We start from the raw sequence: 21,895 nt of genomic DNA, 5'->3' as shown, positions 1-21,895 counted from the left end.
CCCATTTGTCAATTCTTGCTCTTAGAGCATACACTATTGGTGTTCTGTTCAGAAACTTTCTCCCTGTGTACCTCACTTCCAGAAGATCCTGCTATACCATTCCTGGGCATATACCCAGAGGATTCCCCACCATGTAATAAGGATACATGCTCTACTATGTTCATAGCAGCCCTATTTATAATTGCCAGATGCTGGAAAGAACCCAGGTATCCCTCAACAGAAGAGTGGATGCAAAAAATGTGGTATATCTACACAATGGAGTACTATTCAGCCATTAGAAACAATGAATTCATGAAATTCTTAGACAAATGGATGGACCTATAGAACATCATACTAAGTGAGGTAACCCAGACTCAAAGGATGAATCATGGTATGCACTCACTAATAAGTGGATATTAACTTAGAAACCTGGATTACCCAAAACATAATCTACACATCAAATGAGGTACAGGAAGAAAGGAAGAGTGGCCCCTTGTTCTGGAAAGTCTCAATGAAACAGTATTCAGCAAAACCAGAACGGGGAAGTGGGAAGGGGTGGGTGGGAGGACAGGGGGAGAGAAGGGGACTTACGGGACTTTTTGGGAGTGGGGGGGCTAGGAAAGGGGAAATCATTTGAAATGTAAATAAAAAATATATCAAATAAAAAATATATTGAATAAAAAATAAAATTAAAAAAAAAGTTAAAAAAAAGAGTACTTATTTCCTTATTTGATCTCTTTGTGGTGTGTGTATATGTTGTGTGTGTGTGTGTGTGTGTGTGTGTGTCCCTTAACTTGAATGTGGAAATCAGAGGACAAGGTGTAAATTCATATTCTCTTATTCTCTCTTCCACTGTGTGGGTCATAAGGTCTGAGCTCAGGTCCTAGTCCTTGCCATCAAGCATTTTTACCAGCTGAGCAATCTCACCATCTCAAATGAACACACATATATATTGTTGTGATCATAAAAAGAAATAGCAGTGTAAGAATATGTTCTAAGGTGGTATTGGGGAAGGGAGTGTCTCAGCGGGCTCATGCCAAAGCATCCCTTCCCACAGAATGACCAGACACATGACAGTATCGTATAGCATAGAGTTTATTCAGGGCATAGGGAGGTAGTAGAGGTAGAGGTAGAGAAAAGCAGAGAAGCAGATGGGGGAGGGGAGGGGAGAAGGAAAGCCCAAGAGGGCAAGAGAGATGCTAAGAGAGTGAGAGAATAAGAGAGGAGGGGCCAAGCATCCCCTTTTATAGTGGACCAGACCTACCTGGCTGTTGCAGGTAATGGTGGGGAGGGGCATACCTGGCTGTTGCCAGGTAGCCATGGGGTGGAGCTTAGACTGAATCCTAACATATAAGAATAATGAAAACTTATTTTATATGGTATTGGATGGCTATCCAGCACAGATACTACTTTTAATAGTATGAAAATGTTGTCTTTCAGGCTTTCCTTCACAACCTGAAGCAGAGTGATCAGCCAGGAGTCACAATCAGTGGGAGATCACTACTGGGATGGCCATGGGTTATAGGCAGCAGGTAGCACAGACAAGAATAGCCTTTTGGGAGACAAGCTTTAGAGAAACAGCTCCTTTAGTTGAGGGAAACAAAGGCTATTTAAATCTTTGGGAGTTGCATAGTGGACACAGAGTGAGTACATCATTGAGTGGTGTCAGGGTGCTGCGGATGACTCATTAGCATAAGAAGGAAGTCCAGGTACTGCTGGAGATGACCTTATAAGGGTAGAGGGAGTTTAACCTGGCTACTAGGTTAATAGGCTACTAGGTAAAAAGGCTAACCAGACTACAAGACCTGCAGGGGACTGGGGAAAAGCTGGAAGCACAGGTTCTAGCAAGCTGCAGAAAAGCAATCCTACTCCTTCCAATCCCAGGACAAGATTTCTGGGATTTGTACAGTCCGTAACCTCACTCTTTTTCCAGATTTGCTTCCCTAATTCCCATGACTCCGTGGCACCACACAACATTATCCTTGAGTTGTATATTACAATGCATTCTTGGATGAAAGTTTGCTTTCGATGTCTATCAATGTATGGAACAAAAATATTGTATGATAGAAGGGTAAATAAAAATAAAAGTAAAAAGTAAATAGTTAATAAAGTCTTCTTTTTTTTTTAAACAATGGGTACATTGTGTGGGAAATCTTATGAAAAACCCACCTCTCTAGTCCTATTACTTTTACTCAGACCTGATATGATTTACTCTCTAGTAGACAAACTAACCATACAGTGCTGCAGTATTGGAAATGATTTCGTTCTCTCATAATTCAAGGCTCAGAAGCAGTTCAAGGAAACAGGTTCTCTAGAGAGCAGTAGCAATTGTATTTACCATTGTGGCTTTCCTGGCTTAATATTAATTAAGATCAAAGATCAATGATTTTGTTTTACAGTTGTAACTTACAAGATTCAAGATGTTAGGAGAAATTGCTTGCTATTTTATGTTAGTTTTACTGGTTCAATTTAAAAGTTGAGTCATAAAAATGCACACATTAGCCCTTAAAAACAATTTCATTTCATTGCTACCACTAAGCAATATTGATTGTGATCCCTTTTTGCTCCTGATTTTATACAATGTGATTTGAAGAGTTCTGTATTTCTTTTGTTAAAACCATGAAATTAAATATTACATTAGGTTTCATAGTTACTGATTGGTAGTACAAAGAAGAGAAAAGGATATAGCCATTTTTGAAATTTGTTTGAAAGTGTAGTATATACCTTTGCTGTTCAGAACTAATCAAGTATGCATAAGACTGTATGTCCTGTTTATAGCAGTATAAAAATAAAGAAATAATTTAAAGATATAATAATAATTATGAAAAGCAGCACATGATATAGTGACTCTGTTTGATACATGTGAAATTAAAAATAGCAACATGTGTGACAAGAAAAAAGAAAATACATGTCACTGTCTCATAATTTCTCAAACTTGCTACCCTGAGCATCAAATTTTAGCATGAATTTTGAAAGAAATAAACCAGAGCAAAACTATCATACAGACTTATTCTATCACATGAATTAATTTGTAGTGTATTTAATATAAAGGTGGTCAAAGAATGGAGGCAACAACTCACATTCAAGTTTGATAAAAGGATGTTTTACAGTTTGATAACTGAAATGAATAAATTGAATAAAAACCTTAGACCAGATTTAAAATATTTATGTGTAAACATAAAGGCACTTATTTAATATAAAATTTCTTTATCTTACATAGTCTCGTACAAGTCTTTATGATGCACCAAAACAAAAATCTTATGATAGGTGTCTTAGTATCTGAGCTGAATTGGCCAGTAGAATCTTTTAGCTATTTAAGGAATGCGTATCTTTCCATCATTATTCAAGAGATATTTCAGCTCAATTTTATTTCATGTGAATGGTTTATATAAATAAGCTACCAAAATAGTCCCACTATTTCCTTTATGTAGATAGTAAGTGTAAGTGAAATGCCAATAATGAATTTTTGCCATATAGTGGGTAGTGTTTCCATATCTGCTGGACTTGTTACAGGCACTAAGGACCTTATCATTGCTTAATAAGATCTCATGGGATCATTGAGAACTTTAGTGAAATGGAAAGTAACTCTGTTTATATTTTTATATACATTAGTTCCTACTACTTTTAGACATTTCTAGTAGAGGAAATTTGTGACCATTAATTAGGTAACCGATTACAAATTAGCCCATTTCCCCAAAGAAGAAAACGTAATTTCCCAATATTCAATATTTGTTGACCCCTGTGGTATTTGGGATTTGAACTGGACTTCCTACCAATTAGCAGTGTTTTCATGTGGTAAAATAATCATTCACTCAAGTAGAACAAAGTCAGCCTATCACAATCCTTGATGTCACAAAATCTAAAAGTACAAATAAAAGGACTTGAAGCAGCTCAGATTATGGTTGATCAATACTCAAAAAAGCTTACAGGCACTGAATAAGGTTGTGCAGTCCTGGACACATAAGTAGAATAGCAAATTCTGTTATAAAATAATAATATAAATCTGTGAGTGTAGAGATTCTTGTAGTTGCTATCTTTGTGATTTTCCAGCTTCCAGTTTGATACCCTTTTGTTTTCCAGCACCAATTCAATTCTAATGTTATCTATGGAAGAAAATTAAAAAAACAGAGGGTTAGAGGACATGGGTTGATTTACTGTTCCATTTTTGGAATAGTATGCATCTATCTTGTAATGCTCTAGCCCATCATTCATATACAATGTCACTTATGAAATGTTGGATAGGTAATTATTATTATTATTACTATGCTACCAGGAGAAAACCATCATCAATGAAACAATAAAAATTACAACCAAAGGATAAATTCTTGCAAAGAGTCACATTAAATAATAGATTTAAGGAACATATTGCTGGAAGTAGTAAGAAGAAATGAGTAAAATATTTAATAGAAAGGAGAATAATTAGAGAAGGAAGGATTTTTCTGTTGTCAGCTGAGTATACATTGGCCTAGAAAAGTCTGTGTGTATAGAGTAATCTCTGTCTACTTCCACAGATTTTCTCCTATCTTCAATTGTTTTAAATGTGTGAAATAGAGACTAGTTATACCTAAAGCCACTTTATCTTTTTTGAGTTGATATTTAGAGCTACTCAAGGATCTGCTGCCAGAATTCAGCTCTTAAGAGTCTCACAATATATCCATGTCTTCAACAAGACCAAGCAAGCCTCCATGACATTAAAGCTTAGGCTAGATAACATATATCCAAAGAATAACATGCACGGAATTTCTCTAAGTGAACAAACCTTAACTTTAAAAATATCCATTAAGTTTGATGTTGGCTACTACTTTGTTGCACATTGCTTTTATTATGTTTAGATATGGACTTTGAATTCCTGATCTTTCCGAGACTTTTATCTTGAAGTGTTGGATTTTGTCAAATGCTTTCTCAGCATCTAATGAAATGATCATATGGATTTTTCTTTGAGTTTGTTTATATAGTTGATTACATTGATGGATTTCAATATGTTGAACCATCCCTGCATCCCTGGGATGAAGCCTACTTGATCATGGTGGATGATTATTATGATTTATTCTTGGGTGGCAAGAATTTTATTGAGTATTTCTGCATTGATACAAATAAGGACAATTGGTCTAAAGTTCTCTATCTTTTTTGGGTCTTTGTGTGGTTTAGTTATCAGAGTAATTGTGGCTTCATAAAACAAGTTGGGTATTGTTCCTTCTGTTTCTATTTTGTGGAATAATTTGAAGAGTATTGGTGTTAAGTCTTCTTTGAAGGTCTGGTAGAACTCTGCACTGAACCTATCTGGTCCTGCGCTTTTTTTGGTGGGAGACTATTAATGACTGCTTGTATTTTTTAGGGGTTATGGGATTGTAGAGATCATTTATCTGATCCTGATTTAACTTCGCTACCTGGTATTTGTCTAAAAAAAAAATTGTCCATTTCATCTGGGTTTTCCATTTCTGTTGAGTAAAGGCTTTTGTAGTAGGATCTGATGATTTTTTTTTTTTGATTTCCTCAGTATCTAAGGCTGTCCACTCTCTCCCTACCTGCTCACTGTAGTTCTTAAAGTCCTAGCCAGAGCAATTAGACAACAAAAGGAGGTCAAAGGGATTTAAATGGGAAATGAAGAAGTCAAAGTATTACTATTTGCAGATAATATGATAGTATAACTAAGTGACTCTAAAAATTCTACCAGAGAACTCCAAAACCTGAAAAACAACTTCAGCAAAGTGGCTGGATATAAAATTAACTCAAACAAATCAGCAGGCTTCATATACTCAAAGGAAAAAAAGGCTGAGAAAGAAATTAGGGAAATGACATCCTTCAAAATAGTCACAAATAATATAAAATATCTTGATGTGACTCTTATCAAGCAAGTGAAAGAACTGTATCACAAGAACTTCAAGTCTCTCAAGAAATAAATCAAAGATCTCAGAAAATGGAGAGCTTTCCCTTGCTCATGGATTGGCAGAACTAATAATGTAAAAATGGCCATCCTACCAAAGGCAATCTACAGATTCAATGCAATCTCCATTAAATTTCAACTCAATTCTTCCTAGAGTTAGAAAGAACAATTTCCAAATTTATCTGGAATAACAAAAATCCAGAATAGTGAAAACTATTCTCAACAATAAAAGAACTTCTGGCAGAATCACCATCCCTGAATTCAAGCTCTACTACAGAGCAGTAGTGATAAAAACTGTATGATATTGGGACAGAGACAGTCAGGAAGATCCGTGGAACAGAATTGAAGACCCAGAAATGAACCTACATATCTATGATCACTTGATCTTTAATGAAGGAGCTAAAACCATCCAGTGGAAAAAAGACAGCATTGTCCACAAATGGTGCTGGGTAAACTGGCAGTCAACATGTAGAAAGATGCAAATTGATCAATTCTTATCTCCCTGTAAAAAAAAACTCAAGTCCAAATGGATAAAGGACCTCTATATAAAACCAGATACACTGAATCTAATAGAAGAGAGAGTGGGTAAGAACCTGGAACACATGGGCACAAGGGAAATTTTCCTGAACAGAACACCAATAACTTATACTCTAAGACCAAGAACTGACAAATGTGACCTCATAAAATTGCAAAGTTTCTGTAAAGCAAAGGACACTGCCAATAGGACAAAATGGCAACCAATAGACTGAGAAAAGCTCTCTACCAATTCTGACAGAGGGCTAATATCCAATGTATACAAAGGATTCAAGAAGTTAGATTCCAGAGAACCAAATCACCCTATTTAAAATGGAGTACAGAACTTGCTGTGGTGGCCCAGTGAAGTCTGTAAAGTTGATATTTTACAGACAGAGGCAGAAAAAAGAAATGTCTCCTGGGAATAATGGAACTCTATGTAAATTTTGAAGCAGAAATCTCACCTGGCAATTTGCTATATTCTCTTACTTCCTAGTTATTTAAGATGGGCCTGTAGTTCTCAAGTAGCAGTTTGCCCAGACTTCCTCCTTTTCTCTCTTCTCTGGGATTCCTAAAGCCTGGCTGATAATCCAGTCTTTGAAGTTGATTCACTAACTGCCAAACTCCCTTTTAAGAATTGCAATGCTTTGCCTCATAGTTATTTACATAATTACAACCTTCCAACCACATGCAGGTTTATTTGGCTGTGCATATGTGTATGAGGATGGCTCTAGCACTCTGGTACTGAAAGCATTGATTAAGTCAGGAAGTTTTGTTTTACAAGGTAGAAGGCTAAATGTTAGATAATGATTTCTCACAAAAACTTGTTAAAGACCCAGGTGGTATAAGAAACTTCAAACTCTTTGAAGGTTCACTGTAAACTATGAGTGACTCTGTATTCTAATCAGGAAGTTTGATGGCATCTGTAAATTGATCTTTTGTATCTGTTACTTGAGAAACTTTGTACCTGATTGATTTTGCATTTCCTTGTACCAAATGGCTATGATAATTGTGCCTGCCTTGCTGGCTACATCTTTTGAAATGGTAATACCAACTCTTCCTGTATAAAAACCCTTGCCTTAGAGCTCCAAAATACATTCAGATTCAAACCTCCACTGTGTGTGTGTGTGGTTGCTTCTGTCTGTCATCTCGGCCAGACCTGTGCCTTCCTGGACCAGGACCCTGGTTATCCTGCAGCAGACCCACGGTCTGTAACAGAACTAATCGAAGAGTCTTCAACTGAGGAATACCAAATGCTGAGAAGTACCTAAAGAAATGTTCAACACCCTTAGTCATCAGGTAAATGCAAATCAAAACAACCCTGAGATTCTGCCTCACACTAGTCAGAATGGCCAAGATCAAAAACTCAGGGGATAGCAAATGCTGGAGAGGATGTGGAGAAAGAAGAACACTCTTCCATTGCTGTTGGGATTGCAAACTGGTAAAAACCACTCTGGAAATCAGTTTGGCGGTTCCTCAGAAAATTGGACATAGCACTACCTGAGGACCCAGCTATACCACTCCTGGGTATATACCCAGAAAATGCTCCAATATCCAATAAGGGCACATGCTCTACTATGTTGATAGCAGCCTTATTTATAATAGCCAGATGCTGGATAGAACCAAGATGTCCCTCAACAGAAGAATGTATACAGAAAATATGGTACATTTACACAATGGAGTACTACATAGCTATTGAAAACAATGGATTCATGAAATTCTTAGGCAAATGGATGGGGCTAGAAAATATCATCCTAAGTGAGATAACCCAGTCACTAAAGAACACATATGGTATAATACACTTGCTAATAAGTGGATATTAGCCCAAAAGCTCAGAACACCCAGGATACAACTCATAGACCACATGAAGCTCAAGAAGAAGGAAGACCAAAGTGTGGATACTTTGATCCTTATTAGAAAGTAGATCAAAATACCCATGGCTCACAGCTATGGGTAATAGAACTAATACAATGAACCCAATGGAGAAGTTAGAGAAAGGACCCAAGGAGCTGAAGAAGTTTGCAGACCACAGGAGGAAAAATAATATGTACCAACCAGTACCCCCAGAGTTACCAGGGGCTATACCACCAACCAAAGAGTACACATGGATGGACCCATGGCTCCAGCTGCAAATGTAGCATAAGATGACCATTTCAATAAGAGGAGAGACCATACATAGGTGCTGTGAAAGCTTCATTCCCCAGAATAGGGGAATGCAAGTCAAGAAATCTGGGAGGAGAGTGAGCAGGGGGGATGAGATAGGGGATTTTCAAAGGGGTAATACTGAAAGGGGATACCATTTGAAATGTAAATATAGCAAATATCTAATAAAAACATGAAGATTAGAGCATTAAAAAAAAGAAAAAAAAAGAAAATATCCAACTGTTGAGTACAAATTTAAATTAGGTCTTCCATTACTAATCTTCATTGCATATCCCCTAGTTAGGAAATAAAGTATTATTTATATAGACTACCGAGTTAAAAGAATAATAGATGTGGCAATTCAGAAAATATGTTACTAATAAACTACCATGCAATGATGAAACCAGATCATTTATCTATGATTGACAGGCCTAAGAGGAAATATTTTTGTCATTTGTTTATTTTTTTTAACAGTCATAGACCCATCAGTTAATGGACAAAACCTCTCTGATGACAATCACCTCAGCGACAAAAATTTTTGGCCTACAATCTACCTTGCCTTCTTACACAATGGGGTAGCAGAACTGAGATCTCAGTTTCTTGGAAATAGAAATTATGAATGATATAATTAGATACATATGGAAAAATTTTATGAGTTGCTTAGTGTTACTTGCCCCTTTGTAGTAAAATTCAAGGACATATAAAAGAAGAAAAGAAATAAATTCTCAAAGTAAAAGTAAACAATAATTTTGAATATTAATATTACAAGGATTATTCATAGTATAAAAGACAATTTTTGATATTTCTTTTCTGAGAAAGCAAAATAAGTGTTTATTTAATACATTTGGCTTGATTTTGATCTTTTTTCTTATAATTTACTTATACACAGAAAATAAGTATAGTAATAGAATGCAAATAAAAAAATTCTTATGAGATTCAGAGTTTGTACTTTTGTGTTTTCGTAAGGTTAGTTTGATACTATACTTAGGGATAACAATAAAATGGGTCTTTACCCCCTTGGATTTCATGACAAGAAATTATATTTCATTTTTCTTTGTTTTAATGTGTTTTAATTTAAATAGAATTTTATCATTCCCCTTTTCTCCTTCTAGCCTCCCTAAGCTATACTCCCTGGGAACAATCCAGTAACTGCAGGATCCTTATTTATTTTCAATGGTAGCATGATCAGCCTTAAAAGCTGTCTTAGTCAGGGTTTCTATTCCTGCACAAACATCATGACCAAGAAGCAAGTTGGGGAGGAAAGAGTTTATTCAGCTTACACTTTCCACATTGCTATTGATCACCAAAGGAAGTTGGAACTAGAACTCAAACAGGTCAGGAAGCAGGAACTGATGCAGAGTCCATAGAGGGATGTTAATGGCTTGCTTCCCTGGCTTGCTCAGCTTGCTTTCTTATAGAACACAAGACTACCAGCCCAGGGATGGTACCACCCACAGTGCCCCCCACCTTGATCACTAATTGAGAAAATGCCCCACAGCTGGATCTCATGGAGGCACTTCCCCAACTGAAGCTCCTTTCTCTGTGATACATTCTGTGTCAAGTTGACACACAAAACCAGCCAGTACAAAAGCATATACACAAAACATCAAAAATGAAGTCAGCAAAATATAAACCAATATCTATATGTATATTTGTGTTTCTATCAACATATGTGTATTAATATTTATATATGTACACATATGTCAAAAATAATAAATTGAAGAGGTTATCAACATTTCATCTTATATATAAAGTTTAAATTTTTTTTGGCTTAAAAAGTGGCTCAAAATGTGATGTGTCTCATTTGTTTGAGATAGTTTCATCTACTTTGTGCTTATTTAAAAGTTAACAATAAAAACTGCATAAATAAAAATATTTTATTTCTAGCCATAGATTCCTCAGTTCCAATTCTTTATAAACTAATACAGCACTGCTCATTATTAGGGTCATTTAATTTATGTGACTGTGTTATACCTCCAAATGTTTGTGCATCTCTTATAGTTGTGTTGTATTAACGATTCAAGATTTACATGATTTTAACATCTATAAAAACAGAAAGGTGTAGAGAATATATTTTATTTGTGCAAAATTGAAATTTAATTTTTCTTTACTTGTTTTTAAATGAGAGGATTCAAAACAATGGTCTACTAACTGGATATACTACTGAAATTTTATAGCTATTCTCAACAAGTCTTATTTCCATCACAATAAATCCATTCTTGGTTGACTTCGCATTCTTTTAGCAATTAACACAATTTATCAGGTCATGAATATGCAACAAAAATAACCCTTGACAGATTTTTCTCCACCCTGGTTATGAAAGCAGGCTTCATTTTTCCATATGGCATTCCAACTGCTGGCACAATTGTCTTCTCTCACTTGGCACTAGGTGCCTTATTAGCATCTTCCACTGCCTTTTCTTATCAGTGCGCGTACAAATTAACCATTTCTGCTACCAAAAGCAGAACTGTTCACTCATTCCATTTCAAAAGTGAAAAGAACCTTTTAATTGTTTGGTTATTTTAAGCAAAGAGCTGAAATTAGATTTGTAAGTAAACACAGTATAGAACAATCACTTTGTTCTTTAGGGTATCAATTGCACTCATTTTTTCTACATATACTCCATCTAACATAAAATTAGTAGAGTTGAATATAAAGTATATGAGAATTTCGCATTTGTGAACTCATGTTTGGTACTATGAAAAACTAGCGTTTTAACCTGCAATCAGCCACATAGCAAGGATTTATGATTTTCACTATACGCTCATCATTGATACTTGCTATTTGTACAGTAATATCAAAAGAAGAAAAGAAACTGAAAAAAAAAGAAAGGAAAAGAAACAAAACATTTTTACCCTTCTGTGAAATTGGAAGAACAAATGTGAGGAACATCTTAACCCTTTGATTATTATTTTTATTATTACCATTATTAATATTAGACTAAATAAATGATGCTTATTTTTCTTTAGTGTTTGATTCAACAATAGATAAACCTCTGTATATTAATGTGTAGGTGAAAATTTTTAATATGATTTGAAAGCATACTTTCTTAAGATTTTAAGAATGTTAAATCAAATGAAGATACCTATTAGGTAGAGGTGAATGGGTATTTTATAATTCTGTTTTATTAAGTTCTTATTATACTACTCTTGGTAAGAAGTAAATCTAAAAGTATAATAAATATAACATTTTAAAGATGAGACCAGAATTAATGGTTTTTAACAGTTTTATATGTGTTACATAAAACTGATATTATAGAAAAAAAGATTATTTTAAAGTAAAGAAATTAGAAAATATTGTTCAATTTTTATACATCCTTAGACACTCATGATGTTGTAATAAAGCATTAAAATGGTGCTTAATATGACCATGCTGTGATTTCGAAAAAGTTAGATAAAGTCCAGTCAATGGCTCTCTATTGGTAGAAACAAAATTTGAGCAAATGTAAGGAGAAATGTATGTGAAAACAGAGAACTTTACCTTAATGACAAATTACTTTATAAAATTATCCTTTCACAGACATGGTCCCCACTCATTACCTGGTATTCGAATGGCTAGCTGTTAAGTATTCCGGCTATCACAGCAGAACATGAAATATGTAGCATCCAGTATTTGGTGTCTGATGGACTGGCTGCCTCATACACACTTCAAGATATTTTCAAATGTTAGATTTTGTGTGCAATTCAATATGGGATATGGGTCTTTATTTTATTATTAAGACCACACCATTGGTTCCTCTATGAAGGAATGTATTTAAAAGACAAGATAGAATGTTATAAACTTGAAAGTGGGAATTTGATCAATGATTGTTCTCTACTTTGCTATTTCTTACTTCTGTGTTTAAGACATAAGAATGGAAGAGATTGACAGTGGACGTTTACTACCTAATGCCCCAAGTCCATTTCTGTTTTCCTTAAGACCCGGACCTTGAAAAATATCTTTTTTTCTAATTTAAATAATTTATCCAAAAATTTTAACTGATTATTTAAAAAATATCTCATTTCTTACAAGTTTGGAATTTCAGTATAAATATATAAAATAATAGATAAGAAAGAACTAACTAGTTATTCACAAGATGTATTATTTGAATAAATGCACAGTGTTTTGCTCATCAAATATTTTTGAGCATCGAGTCATTTTCAAAGTCTTCTCTTACTTATTTTGCAAGTGATTAATATGTTAGTGTTTAACTATCAAGTACACAAATAAATTCTAAGAACTAAAGGTAGAAAAGATTAAGGAAAGAAATTCAAGTGAAGAGGTGATAGTTGAGAACGGAAGAAAAACCAAGAAGGATGTAATATCTATAGGTGTGAAGTTTCAGAGTTTCAGTGTGATTGCAGTCTCATAGAAACACCTTGGACATCGATCCATGTGTCTACTTCATTATTCTGAGAGTAGAGTTATACATATGATTTATACATATTTATATGTATAAATATGTTTAAATATATAAATAAATACATTTATTTATGTAGTATAAATTTTATATTTTTAATATTTTAATTACTTTTATAATTTTATATTTTAATATACAAATAAATATATTTATAATTATATATATGTATTATATATAAATATACATATGTATTATATATAAATATATAAATTTCATATGACAGAATCTAGAAGTTTCACTAAAATCAAAGCACAAACATAATGCTATTCTTCCTCTTTATTCCCAGTCTAATTTGAAATTTAAGTACACTTCCAATAAAGTGAGACAAATCCCTATTATCTCATGAAAACTTGGATTATGTTACAACACATTTCCTACCAATGGAGAAAAATTTTTATTACTTAACACTGAAGTGCTGAAACCATTACTATACCCTTTTAGACTTAAAATCAAATGTGTGTGTTATGCGCCTGCACCTCCCAAGGGGATTACAAATGGTGTCATAATGCACTGTAGATCCATTAGTAGCAGCATGGTGTTCAACCACAAGTCCTGCTAATGGTTTAAATTGAAATAACATTGTATATGTATACATTTTTAGCTCAAAAGGAACTAGTGACACAGAGAAAATGGAAAAAAAGGACAAGAAAGGAATGAAAGAAGGTAAAAAATGCAAAATGAAATACAATAAAGTTCTCATCTTGTATTCAAGTGCATAATACACTTAAACTTTTGTTTCTGTACATTCAAGTATGATACATAAAGAGGAAAAATAACATATGCCATGTAATCTAGTATTTTTGAAAATGTCGTCTAGCATGCAAGAATCAATAAAAAGCATAACCCATGTAAGCTTATAGAACATATTTTTCTCTGATAAATTAAATGAATTCAATCATAGCCTTTTAAAATTGGGGCACATAACCTAATTTGGGATAGGTATATCAAGACATACAGAAGCCTGGTTATATAAATCCAGTACAGAAAAAGCTAATTGGCTTCTCAGTGTGACTTACAACATCACCTTTCTAACAAACTTATTGTAATTACTCTAACAAGAGGGGAGAAGTAACTTTATAGTTAGGAAACACACACACTCCTCTATTCCTAGAAAAACAGAAAACAAAATATGGTATGATTTTTTTGAGTGAAATCACTGATAACATGAATTTCCTTTCTTTTTAAAAATTATGCTTCCAAAAGCAGGAAGGTAAATAAGTGACTTTTTAAAAATATATCAAATATTATAAAAAAGTGGCTCTTTCTGACTATGAAAATGAGAGACTGGGTAGAGCAAAGGACATTTTGGGAAGAAAGTTCTGGCTCACAAAACTTGTTTTATTCATTTATAATAATAATGTTGATGGTAGTTTATTATAATAATTGTTAATATTAATATTAATATTATCTGTGTATGTGTGTGGTTATAGAACCCATGCTTTTTCCAAGAAATGTAGCTGCTCTCTTGGTTCCTGAAGACTGTCCTAAGGCCACCGCGCTCCATTAGCACTGCGATTTTTCTGAGAGCCACGCTGAGAGGAGTGATTCTGATCATTATTTCTCCAGGAAAATATAGGCATATGTTCACTCATTCTGCCATGTTGCACTTAAGTGATTAAAAATTCATGTTCCAAGTAAGAAGCTGTTAAGTAGCTAATTATTTATTCTGTTTACAAGATATGCCCCAACTGGTTAGGGGAAATGAATGCTGGGACTGAAGAGAGAATTAAATATATTTAAGGTTACAAGGGCAACCTGTGTCCTGGCAAATATAAGGTCAAGTAGTTTAAAGTGAATGAGTGACATAAGCACACAAACCACCCATTAAATAAATGGAGTGCTCAGATTTAGAAAACAGGATACCCTTTAGCTCTTGACAATATCCCTCAGAAAACCTGTTAGAAATTCATTGTCGCAGAAACACAATTCATTATGTATCCCAAACTAGCTTGTTGAATTGAAGAACATTTAAATAAAATTGACTACACATCATAATAATGAGTTTTCAAAAAACAATTTGGGAAATAAAAATATCAGAATAAAGTACGGTAAATATATTTTAAAATATAATGTGCATCCATAAGTTTAAGTGTGTGAACTGAATTGCAGAAATATAGTTAGAAGCATTTTTAACATGCTTACTGAAAACTGTTAATGAAAGGCAGTACTTGAAATTAATACTTGAAATTAGTAAGATGGATATGAATTTATGTTCACCAAAGAATTTCAGTAGTACTGCCAAACGCTTTATTATTTTTATGATTTGCACGAAGGACACACAAGCTGTAGAGATGTTGTTGGTGACAGAGAGTACTGAGGAGTACACATGCATATATTCTGAGAAAGCTGTCAGTGGGTTTTCATAAATCTGTTTTACAGGACAAAACCTTTCAGTAGCAACAGGAGCTGGAGGGTGGCTTGGAAATGTGAAGGATCTCAATGGCACTCAGATAAGGCGTCAATCATTTATCCAAATTCTGTTAGTAAGCCGAAGGTCACTCAAGAGTTCTGCAACTAGAGATTAAATATTTCAAAATGAGAATGTGATTAACATGTTCATTGAGAATTTTTGGAAAATAGATTAGTCTCAACAATTAAGTAAATACAGGTAATAAACAGGATATAGTTAAAATCATATAATATTTGTATAGAAAATATAATTATATTATACTAGGATCACTTTATTGTATTTTGATAATTTAAGACAAAGCATGCTGCAGTTTTTAATCAAGAGAACAAAACCGAGTAAAACTTATCACAATAATTTTCCTTTATGTAAAGTTGCCACCGTATTGTATCTAATAAGACAAGAACCGAGTAAAAAGTCACTGATCTTAGCTACAGATGCTGACTCAGACCCTCATGAAAACATTGCCAACATGAGCTAAGTCTCTTCATTATGTCATATTTTAGCCTGTATTGATGAAAGCCACTATATTAGTTCAAAATAAAAGCAAATGTTCTGGTTAAAATAGTAAATACAAATTCTCTGTGTCTTTATTTTACCTATTGCTAACTTGTCCATTCAACTTAAAGATGTGCAACTCTGTGGGAATACATTTTTACTCACTTGGTTGACATATTTAGACTTTATGAAGCATCTATTGGCATACAGGTCCAATGTTCATCTTGTGTTAATACCATTCATCCATTTGTCCTACTTGTAAAATTATTATTAATAATATACATAGATGAAGATATAACCAATAAAAACATCAAATAATTAGTTCATTGTTATGCAATACAATACATAGTAGAGTCTTCCTTAATAATTTAGAGCAGTGACCCATCCCAAAAAAAAAGGGCAGGCAGATTACTGAAGACTATATTACTGGGGGTATTTTTACTGGAACAAATACCTGAGCTTGATCAATTTATGAACAGAAAAGGTTTGTTGCTGTTTACAGATTCTGAAGTTTCAGATCATATTCTTTTCATCTCTTTGCTATTGTTTTGTAACAGTACTGCATATGAGAGGACAACAGTAGGAGAGGATGCTTGTTCACTGCATGGTGCTTCAGAAACAAAGAAATTTAGGGCGGACGATCTCCCACACACACGGTACCTCCATGAACAGCTTACCATTAGATCCTAACCTCCACAAATTTCCCTCACTTTACTGTTTGAACTATATGCTAGGGCCTTATGACAGGAACTTTGGGGACATTGAAGCTACAAAGTAAGTGATGCCCTCACCTTTGTAAAGTTTTACTGATCATCAGAGTTGGACCTCAGAGTAAAAAATAATTTGAAGCCACACCACTTGGGTCTGTCTAATCTATTTTTTAGATTTGGTCTTTATTTGCTTATTCAGGGAGAGGTCCCTATTGTAACATATTCTTTCGAAGAATGCTTTGAGTGATTTTGATAGTGATTTCTATATAACTCAAAGCATACATTTTTGCATATAATCTAGAAAATATTTATATTCATTTAATTCTCACAAAACAAAAAGTTTAGATTTTGCTATTACATATATATGTATATAAATATATACATATAATAGTTATATCCACAATTTTATATGAAAATTTCATAAAGCAACTGACAGTATATATAGATAATAGAGATGACATGTAATTAGAAATTTATAAATGCTGAAACTATTCTCTGGTAAATTTCCCAGTATTCGAAATTCAGAAATACAAATGAAGGTTTGATACTTAAACTGGACAATCTTCATGTCCCAAGTATGCTTGGAAACTCATATATAATTACATAATTATAATGATTCATAGCAATATTCTATCACAATATGATACATGGCATGCTGGAGAAGAGACTGTCTTAATTTTATTTTTACACATCTTAAAATGTGCAGCTTACAATTTAAAACTGCACATTACATAACACAATTTTAAAGCTTACCATTTTAAAGTTAATGTAACCAAAGTAATCAAAACACAAAGTCAAAATATGAAACAAAAGTGTTACACAATGTGTCAGAGTGCTAACTAAAGGACAATTTATACTTCTAGATTTTAAATGTTTTATAAGCTTGTTTTTTATTGGATATTTTCTCTATTTACCTTTCAAATGTTATTTCTTTTCCTGGTTTCCCCCTCTCCCAGAAATCCCCTATCCTTTCCCCCTCCCCCTGCTTCTATAAGGATGTTCCTTCATGCACCCACCCACTCCCACCTCCCTGTCCTCTATTTCCCTACACTGGGGCATCTCTCCAGCGTCCATGGGACCATGGAACACTCCTCCCATTTAAGGAAAGAGAAATGGCCAATTCTATAAGACTGGCAGCATAGAGAACACAGCACGATTAAAAAAGATATTTGAAAATATCACTTTCAATTGTTTATTAGGAACTATTTTATAATGAAATTACTTTTTATTTTGTTTTTTTTTTAACATTTCTTTTAGAGTAGGAAATAACAGGGTAATGTGACATTAGTGAAGAAGGAATGACACTTTAGCAATACCAGAGGATGAGCTGGTGGGTAGAGTATAGGTACTACAAATAATTTTTATACCACAATGGTTGCTTGGTAGGAAGACATCTTCTACAGCAGAGTTTGCACTGCTAGGTCTGTGCCTGGGAAGGGTCCCTGAACAAACTTATTTCCTTTAGGCTGATAATTGCTTTTATTTTCTTCCTGAAAACCAGTTGGCACAATTCGTGCTCTAAACATTTCTAGCAGCAATTATTAATTGCTGAATAATGCTACAAAATGTTTTAGGCTATTTGCTCAGACAATTTCCCCCCTTTGTCTATATTATTGTTCTAAGGCACATACTTGCCAGATTCCAGTTCTCAGCGCCTGATACCCTGATATGATTTACATATACCCAAGGATGTTATTATTGGCTAAAGAGGCACAGTCAGCAATCTGGGCCCCTGTAATTAAGATTTGCTCCTCTTTGTGGAACTCGATCCATTTCCCAGAAGTTGAGTATTGAATGCATATTAATCCTTATACTCACAAACAGAATAGTCTATTGTACATGCAAGTTTCCTGAATCCCTCCTTTGCTTTTAAATCTGATTTAATAAAGTATAACCCATTAATGTCCTGCTTTGGATATATAGATGTAGGAATCACATGAAGGAGGTTCAGAGGCCATAGAGGGGATAAAAGTGGGAAGACTGATGGATAACAATGAATGGTAGTAATATATAGTATAGGAAAAGGTAACTGGATTCTAAAAGCAGATTTTTGTCACATTTCCAATAAAGCTTGGGTGTCATAATTAGACTTATGGCAAAGACTGAAGAAACTGTTTAAATATATAAATGTTAGGAGCTGACAGTCAACAATACATTGATGCATGCGCCCTCTGTATACTTATATATATATATATATATATATATATATATATATATATATATATATATATATATATGTGTGTGTGTGTGTGTGTGTGTGTGTGTGTGTGTGTGTGTGTGTGTGTGTGTGTGTATGCCTTATATACAGTATAGGACAATATGCCTTAAATATATGTGATGCAATAATATATGAAGAACAGTTATGAGTAGACAGAGCATAAATAGATCAATTAAACAATCTTATTTCATTAGCCTGTCAAATCTTCAGACATCTATTGGATACAGACCAGTCTGCTTCCAGAGTACTAAGGCAAGGGTCTTTTTATTTGTCTTAAAGACTTTTAATCATAGAAACAATTCCTTTTCAGAGGTTATTTAGTAAAAAGAAATCACAATGTTATCAATTCATGTATATTTCAAATCCTTGTAAAGACTCTAAGCACCTAAGAAGACTAAAAATACTCAGTTTTCTTTCCTCTAGGAAGACTCTTACATAGATAAGAACTGATGTACCTGAGTAGGTGTAATTAACAGAATATTTTTGGTTTTCTTGTCAAATGTATCTCAGTCAAGGACTAGTTTAAATCCATTTGCCATATATATATTTACATTCTGGTTTAATCCTGTATGCCATAACCAGAGAAAACTTCATGATCAGTGGTTGGCACTACTGAAAAAGAAGGAGAAGTAGGAACTTTTTAGCATTTTTTAATTCCACAACATTTTTTTAAATAAGTCCTTATAATTGAAAAGTTTTCATGTAATTCTTAATTCTAGAAGAAAGTTGCTAGCATACCAGTGAAGTTGGAATAGTATGTTATTAGTACCAGGAAGCTTGTGATCATTACACCTACAATTGAAGATAAATATACTGCTATCTATCTGAGAAATGCATCATTTGGTAATAACTGTGTACATTATAGAAGGTCCATGTTCAGATTTATATTTAACAGAGTATACAGAATTAGACTTAACATGTTGACTTAATATGTTGCCAATTAGATTAAAAACCTGGATATCATGCTACCCTACTGATAGTAAAAACTATTAAAAAATATATATAGTAATTATATGTAACTTTATATATATAACCACATATAGTATATATAACTATATATATAAAACTATATATAAACAATAGTAAACATATAGTTTAATATCATTATTTTAATTATGATACTGCATCATTTATAATACATAGTAAGCTTAATTGATATAATTTATTTTACTTAAGGGTGTGGCACATTTTGTTATACAACTACCATTTCAAATATATTAATCATGAATTGCACTATGGTATTAATACACAATGAAGAATTCTTAGAAATTATGAATATTTTCAGTTTTGTTACTTTATGGATCCAGCTTCTTTCATAGTATCCACTATGAGTATTCCATTCATTATAATGCATATAACATTAGTGAAATTTGAATACACCTATACTGCAGTGTGGGATGTAAATAAAATATAACCTGAAAATTAAAGGATGATCAAAATTGGAGATGTCACCCTTTCATTGTTATTTCACAGTCTGTTTATCCTAATTTTTATTAATTGATGATGTAACAGTATGCCACTTTATACCAGCATCTGTCTTATTCATGGGATGTCCACCACTTTTCTTTCTTTTATTTTTAAAGATTTACTTACTTATTTATTACATGTAAGTATACTGTAGCTGTCTTCCAACACTCCAGAAGAGGATATCAGATCCCATTACAGATGGTTGTGAGCCACCATCTGCTGGGATTTGAACTCAGGACCTATGGAAGAGCAGTCAGTGCTCTTAACCACTAAACCATCTCGGCAGGCCCCACCACTCTTCTTGATTGCATATTATTTCTTTTAAATGACTTATTATAATAATATTATTTTGCTCATTAGAATATCAAATGCACAAAATTCTGTTAGAACTTTTTCTAGTAAATCTTTTTATTGAATTTTTAATTTGAAATGCAACATGTGTTTAAAATTAGAAAAATATAAGTTATGAGTATATGATATCCACAGCACTTTCATCAATAAGTTACATACTTACTATATTTTATAGTACTTTTATTGTAAGCAGAATAGAGAGATATGAAAGTCTTCAGGGAATACCACAATGAGTAATATAGGATATTGACAGTCATGAAATAGAGGCAGTAACTAGAGAGTAGCTACTGTTTGCCTAATGTACCTTGGCCCCCTAATGTAGGAGGGAATTAATGCTGGAACTGTAAAATTTAGCCAATAACCTAGAACGGTCATAGACCCTAGAGGGAGCACTCTCTCCTCATTTTCTTCTTTTTCCTTTCATTTATATTGGATATTTTCTTTATTTACATTTTAAATGTTCTTCCCTTTCCAGATCTCCCCTTCTGAAACCCCCCTCCCTTCCCTCTCCCCATGCCTCTATGACGCTGTTCTCAGTTTCTTAATCTAACATAATTTCTAACTTATTTTAAGTGTAATGCTCATCCTTTATCAAAGGATCTTCTTTTCACCGAGACTGAGGCAACTAGAGATTTCCATATTTGGTGAATCCCAGATAATAGGTGATCATAAGTCTTGAATGGTACATTCATCAGGCAATCTCTACACATGAAGCTTAGTGAACTCGGTGAAAGAGGAGTGACATAGATTATAAGAGCTGAAGGACTATGAAATCTGCTTGAAGATGCTGTCTTCTAGACATAGCAGGGATACTGTACCCCCAAATCCCCAAAACATGGTTGAGTAAGAATTGACTTATGTAAGAACATCAGTAGGCATGCCAACACACATGAAATAAGCTTTTTAGGACCTTCCCCTAGACTAGAACTATAGGAAATTTATAACTATTGAAAGATAAAGAGTCAAAACTCCACAGAAAAGAGAACTATAAGTTCTCCAATCCCAAGTGGATAGCTGTGTACATGTGTATATAAAAGCAACACTAAATAGATTTAGAAGGCTATGTTTCTGGGCAAAAACAGAGGGTATAACAATGATAGTTAGAGCAAAAATATAATCCTAAACTTGACATGGAATGGATGAATATAGAAAAAGGTAGAGCCAGTAGAGGAAGATATGCAAATAATATAAATGTATTACTTATGTATGAGGTTCTCAAAAAATAAAATTTAAAATAACATCAGATTAGAAAGGTAAAACATCTCCCTACTGTCTATTGTACCCCAACATACTGACTTCTATAATCACTGTGACTTTCAAAAAAAAG

The sequence above is a fragment of the Apodemus sylvaticus genome, chromosome 11, assembly GCF_947179515.1.
Source record: "Apodemus sylvaticus chromosome 11, mApoSyl1.1, whole genome shotgun sequence".
Classification (NCBI taxonomy): domain Eukaryota; kingdom Metazoa; phylum Chordata; class Mammalia; order Rodentia; family Muridae; genus Apodemus; species Apodemus sylvaticus.
The sequence above is the reverse complement of the archived record's forward strand: the minus strand, read 5'-3'. Positions refer to the sequence as shown.